Here is a 7,032-nt window from a genome sequence, read left to right as displayed (position 1 = left end):
ATTCTATTTATATTAGAAAGAACAAGTTTCGTATATTAATTGTCTCAAAATCAGTTAGCCTATGAGAAAATTAAGACCGTTATTGAAGCTGTATATCATCATTATTGCTGTTCGTGACATATATGTGATCTTTTTAACTATCATTTTGTGATTTTGGGAGTTGTGTTGAGGACCACTCCATCCCAGTCCCCCTTCTTCTTTTTGGTTATGTGAGAACCTTAGCTCTGATGTTGTGGATTTAGTTAAAATATATATTAGAAAAAGAATATGGACTCATGGGAGAACTCTGGATGTAATTGTGCACAACTCAAGGGTACCATTTACATTGGTACACATTACATTGCTAATTGTCACAATTCTCTGACTGTTGGCAGTGAAGTTTCCTGAAGACAGGACAGTCTTTTTTCTAATTCACACAAAAGTTGTCTTTTTGGACTAGCAGCAGGGCTGTTTTTATATTCCTCTTAAACCATCCAGTATCCCAGTGAAATGAAAACCGTGTGACAGTCAAGTCACAGATTCAGGAATGTTAATTCCTAGTTACATTATATGGAGAAAAGTAAAAAGGTTGCTTTTCCATAATAAGGACATTTCTATTGGGATTTAAGGTAAAGGTTGGTTTTTGGTGGTGAATTTATTTAATGAGTGATTACAGTAGTGATTACTTAGGCAGATTAGCATTTTAAATAATTATGTTTTTCGCTCTTTTTTTTTGCTTTTTGGTTGAAGGACTGAGAAAGAATGATTGCCATTTTTATTTCTTCATGAAATCACTATGTACAACTTTGTGAAACACTGATATAATAATGGAAAACAATTTTTCCCTTAAATGTCTGATAAGGATTTTCCTGGAATACTGTGTCAAGTATTAGAATCACTGAATTATTGGAACTGAGCATACTGACCATGAGTTATGGAATTATGAATGGTGTTTTAGTATTAAATGTATTATAAGTACAGTCAGTCCTTGAATGACATGGGTTTGAACTGTGTGGTTCTGCTTATAGGCAGATTTGTTTTCAGTAAATATGCAATCAACCCTCTATATATATGGACCCTGCATCCATGGATAACAGTACCTGTGGATATAGAGGACCAACTATGGGGCTTGAGCATCTGCAGATTTTGGTAAACTTGGGGGCTGCTGGAACTAGTATCCTTTAGGTCCTGAAGGATGACTGTAAAGCACTTAGATTTTTAGACATTTGAATCTTTATGATATGACTCTTCAGGGAACAACTTATGAATTTGAAGAATATTGCCCATTTTTATTTAATTCCAAAATATATAATTTAAATGAAATTTAATAAGTTGTCAATTTATGGCCTGAACAAAACAGTTTTGTCTTTATAAGGAACATTTAAAAATTATAGATGCCCTTTAAAGAAATAAAATATATGAAACAATTTACTTTGCTTACTTATCCAAAGATTCCTTTAAGACTTTGAATCTGGAAATTGAAATGAAACTTACTTTATCCTGAAGTCAACAGCACCGTTTTACTCAGGCCGTGCTTGGTTTATCCTCTTGCTCTTTCTAATTCTCTAACCTTCTTAGAGTCATAACTCACTTATTTTGGAAGCAAACTTAACTCTGCCTCATTCATCTCAGGATGTGGGCTTGTCCCTTCTGGTCATTTCTTTTTTAATTTGTATTTGAACATCATTTAACTTATTGGAACTAATGATCAAGAGGTTAAGTAGTATAAGTAAAGAGGATAGTATTAAGGAGCCAGCAGTATGAAAAACAGTCTTCTGTTGGGGCTGTTCTTTTAACTAGTTAGCTTTAAGTGCCTTCCCAGGAATCCTGTTGTAAAACTTCCTTTAATGTGGAATAAAATTCACTGGTGCTTTATAATTAGAAACTACTTTCTTCTTATAGAATAACATACAGATGGAATACTACTGGAAGAAAGTAGAGCCAGGTGTTGATTCTGAACTGTGAGAGGATGGAGAGGTTGTCCCCCAACCCCTCGAAGCCAGTGATTTTTTAACAAGGCATAGTATCTTTAGGAACTTGCCAGTTATTCAGGTAACTTATTTGAATAGTAGATAGAAAATGGTGTGTTGTGGGCTTATCTGACTTTATTGCAGTGTTATCTCTTATTGTCTTGCAGTGTCTTCTTTTTTGACTGCTTACAGTAAAATTCTTGATGTAATCCATTTTTGGTTATAATCATATTCTTATGTGTAGTGTACAGGTTTTGTTGACTTGAGTTTTACTTTGAGGTACTCTAGTGTTTCTTAAAGGGCTCCCTGGTGGCTCAGTGGTAAAGGATCCGCCTGCCAAGTAGGAGATGTGGGTTTGATCCCTAGGTTGAGAAGATCCACTGGAGAAGGAAATGGCAACCCACTCCAGTATTCTTGCCTGGAGAATCCCATGGATAGAGGAGCCTGGTGGGCTACAGTCCATGGGGTCACAAAGAGTCAGACACGACTTAGCATCCGACTGCACGCAAGTATTTCTTAAACTGGAATTTGAGGGCCTTCTATGGGAATGTTAGATTGACCCTGAAGAGTACTTCTCTTAAATTCAAATGCCTTTTTCATCTGGTGAGCCAAAAATTTATCTTTAGTAATATTAATGCCATCACTTTGTGTGGGGAGGTGAGTAGGATAGTAGAGTTTTAAAGCATACTAGTTAATGTAGCGTATTAGCAATGAAACATTTTACTTTGAACTAACGATTTGTCAAAACATGTCCTTTCTCCTTAATTGATGATGTGAAGTTAAGAAAGCATTTATTTGAAATATATTACATACTCAGCTTGATAAACAAGAATACTGATTTTTTTTTTTAACTGCTTTCTTGAAGGGTACTTAAAACTGTTGTGATCATTCCTAATTCAATAAAGTTTTGTTTGGGCTCTCAAGGCTCTTATAGCCTAAAGTTTTGTAGTGTATCTCATGTGCTTACTAAATGTCTAAAGCATCAAATAAGTTGAAGACACTTTAATTTACTAATTTAAATGCATTTCTCGGTTAAACTAAGAGAAAAGGCAAAGCCATCTCTTAATTGTACTTCTAAAGAATTCATAAAGAAGAATCCTCTTTCTTGAGATAATATATTTCTTGAGTGATATTGGGAATCGTTACGTGGAAACATTTCAAGGTTGTGATTATTTACTCTTCAGGAGAAAAGAGAAATAATAGCAAAATATCTTTGATTTTGTCAGGAAAGGCTAGTCTGGATTATTAAATATTCTAGATCATATAATTTTTTTAATGAATATAGTTTTATAAATATTTGTTAACAACCAGACAAGTTGCTTAAGATCTGGTCTTTTTTGTTGATAAACCTAGTTACCTATAAATAGTAATGTGGAAGCCTAAAAAACAGTCTGACTTTTATGGTCAAATTTATATAGATTACAGATTATGAAAAGGTAAATTCCTGCCCCAAACCTCAGGTGAATTATTTCTAATTCACTGTTTAATTGTAGAGGCTTTTCTAGTGAACTTTTACTTCACTGAAGCAAATCTTTAGCTCTTTTAAAGCACAATTTATTTACTTTTTCTCAAATACCAGTCTTAATAAACAATAAATTTGCAATGTCCACCTTACAGTCTTTTGTATCCTGTACAGATTGTGCTTCTTTTGTTCCTAGACCAGTTGTTCATTTGATCATTTTCTTTTTATTTTGTGTGTTTTGACTGTAATTTATTAAACCTTTTATAATATGGCTTATTTTTGCATGGGTTCTGGTTTATCATGTGTCAAATATTCTTTAAAATACATCCACTAAAAGGATTAGACTTTAACGTGAGTATGAATTCTTACCTTAGAGTGCCAGTTTTTTTGGAGCTTTGTTGTATTTTATGGATCTATGGTCCACAAATGTAAAACATATATTAAAAATTTCTTAGTTTTCCCCCAAATTATATCATGTCAAAGAAGTTTTATCACTTGCAATTTTTTTTAAGCTTTAGAGTAATAAGGAAAACTACCATATATTATGGATTATTTTAAGTATGAAGTAAAATTGTGGGTATTATGAAATATTCCAGTATGAGACAATTATTTTTAAAAGCTAACAAAAATAAGCAAAATGGATATATATAAAACCAGCTTTACCCAAATCGCTATGTGTGTGTAAGTAAATTGTGTATCACCCGTAATTTGTGTTTTCATGTAGAAAATAGCTTGTGGATAAAAGCTTTCACATATTTTGATGAAAAGAGAATTTGCTTCCATATAACTGCTATCAGTTGCATTTGAAGAGGAAATGTGCATGTGAAAGAGGAAGGATAAATTATTTCAATAACTTGTTGTTAGAGACTTAGTATTATTAACTTACTAACTTACCAAACTTAGCAAAATTATTTTTTATGAATATTAGATTAAGTGCAATTAGCTCACCTTTAGTTCTTTCCTTGTATTATTCTATCATACAAATCAGCTGACTTATAGCAAGTTTATGCACTTTTACTTTTATTTACAAATGCAGAAACCTTACCTGTTTTTGGATTTATATCATTTCTTGAAACTACTATGAATATTGAGAGAGTTTATAAAAGTAACATCAGAGAAGCCTGATTTGATTTCCTCTTGGCCACATCCTTGTTATGTCAATTTTAAACAAGTCACTTTACTTCTGTCATCTTTAGTTTTGTTGTCTGTAAAATAATATACTTACCAGTACTGTTAGGAACTTCAAAACAGTGCCCTATCCACAGTGCTAAGTAAATGTTGAATGAATACACCTAGATAATTAAATAGAAAGCAATTTGTTGTTGTTCAGTCGCTCAGTCATGTCTGACTTTCCCCATAGACTGTAGCACATCAGGCCTCGCCCAAAACTCATGTCCGTTGAGTCAGTGATGCCATTCAGCAATCATCCTCTGTCGTCCCCTTCTCCCCCTGCCTTCAGTCCTGCCCGGCATCAGGGTCTTTTCCAGTGAGTCAGTTTTTCACATCAGGTGGCCAAAGTATTGGAGCTTCTGCTTCAGCATCAGTCCTTCCAATGAATATTTGGGATTGATTTCCTTTAGAATGGACTGGTTTGATCTTGCTGTCCAAGGGACTCTGAAGAGCCTACTCCAACACCACAGTTCAAAAGCATCAATTTCTTGATGCTCAGCTTTCTTTATGGTCCAGCTCTTAACATCTATACACGACTACTAGAAAAACCATAGCTTTGACTAGATGGACCTTTGTCGACAAAGCAATGTCTCCGCTTTTTAATACACTGTCTAGGTTTGTCATAGCTTTTCTTCTAAGGAACAAGCATCTTTTAATTTCATGGCTGCAATCACTGTCTGCAGTGATTTTGGAGTCCAAGAAAATAAAATCTGTCACTGTTTCCATTGTTTCTTCATCTATTTGCCATGAAGTGATGGGACTGGATGCCATGATCTTCGTGTTTTGAATGTTGAGTATTTGAGTCAGGATTTTCACTCTGTCATCTTCATCAAGAGGCTCTTTAGTTCCTCTGTGTTTTCTGCCATAACAGTGGTGTCATCTGTGTCTCTGAGGTTATTAATATTTCTCCTGGCAATCTTGATTCCAGCCTGTGCTTCATCTAGCCCGGTATTTTGCGTGATTTACTCTGCATAATTTAAATAAGCAGGTTGACAGTGTACAGTCTTGACATACTCCTTTTCCAATTTTGAACCATTCCATTGTTTAATTAACTAGTTCTTTTTAAACAAGTTTTCCCATCCTGTGTAAAGTGGAATAGCTGAAATTTTTGTTTTATTTTACCACTAATCAGACTTTCTCATATTCCTCTTGAACTAAATATTGGGTTGGCCGTAAAGTTCATTCAGGTTTTTCCGTATCAGAAGAAAAGCTCGAATAAACTTTTTGGCCAACCCAGTGTTTCAGAAAATCTCAAGCATCTAGTATGGTTTAGGCTTGGATACAGCAAGACACAGAATAGACAATTATTTTTGAGCTTTATGGGATTTGGCTTTTAATTGATAAAATATGTAGTTTATCATATGGTTGCATGTTATTAAGGGAAAATAAGTTGAAGAAAGGGTCTGGAGAGAGAATAGAGTTGCTATTTTAAATAGTGTACACACTGATAATGTGGTTCTGAGCAGAAATCTGAAGAAAATGATTAAGCCATATGTATAATCAGAAGAAGAGCATTCCAGGCAGGACTTCAAATTCTGCTATTCTGAGCTAGTAGTCTGCTTAGTATTTATAAGAAATGGCAAGGAAGTCATTGTGACAGTAGTGAGGAAGACAAGCTATTAGCCGGATTAGAAGTGAGGTTAAGAGAGACTGGGAGTCCAGTGCCTGATTCTAGATAATTATTGAAGGGCGTTGTAGACCTTCCTGCAGACTTAGACTTTGAAGTGGGAAACAGAGTGCTGATTAAAGCAAAGATGAAAATCTGTAGACTTAGAGTAATCTGCGTGAGAGTTGGTGTAGTTTGAATTAGAATGAAGGCAGTGGAAGTAAGTGGTCAGATTCTGAAAATACTTTGAATAAAGACAGTAGTATATGCTGATGGATTGGATGTGGGATATGAGAAAGTAGAATCAAGAATGGTGACAAGATTTTTGACTTGAAGAATGCTAAGAATGAAGCAGCCATATTTGATACTAAGGTGAGGAGGACTCAGAGGAGCAGGTTTGAGGGGGAAACCAAGAATTTAGTTTGGGATATGTTAGGTAGACCTTTCAGATGTCACTTCCCACAGGAAGTGTCAAGTAGGCAGTTGGGTACTTGAGTCTGAAGTTAAAGGGACAGCTGAGCTGGATATGTGTATGTGACTGCAGTATATAGCCTTAGTTTTAAGTCAGGATGGGTGAGATCTTAGTAAGGATAGCCAGAGAACAGGACTGGATTGAGGATATGTGATTTGTGAAATTTTGAGCCAGCTTTTGTGGCTTTTCAAGTAGAAATGTAATGTTACCGTTTTCTACTACACACAAAATCATTACTTTCTACAATGTTATGGAAGCTGTGAGATTTAAGAAATAAGATTAATAATATATAAACGTGGCAAATTTAAAAGGGGAATGCCATTTTATTCTCATAATGAGGCTGTTTTGGGATAACGATACAGTTTTACTTTTT

Source organism: Capra hircus, chromosome 15 (genome assembly GCF_001704415.2).
Source record: "Capra hircus breed San Clemente chromosome 15, ASM170441v1, whole genome shotgun sequence".
NCBI lineage: Eukaryota > Metazoa > Chordata > Mammalia > Artiodactyla > Bovidae > Capra > Capra hircus.
The sequence above is the reverse complement of the archived record's forward strand: the minus strand, read 5'-3'. Positions refer to the sequence as shown.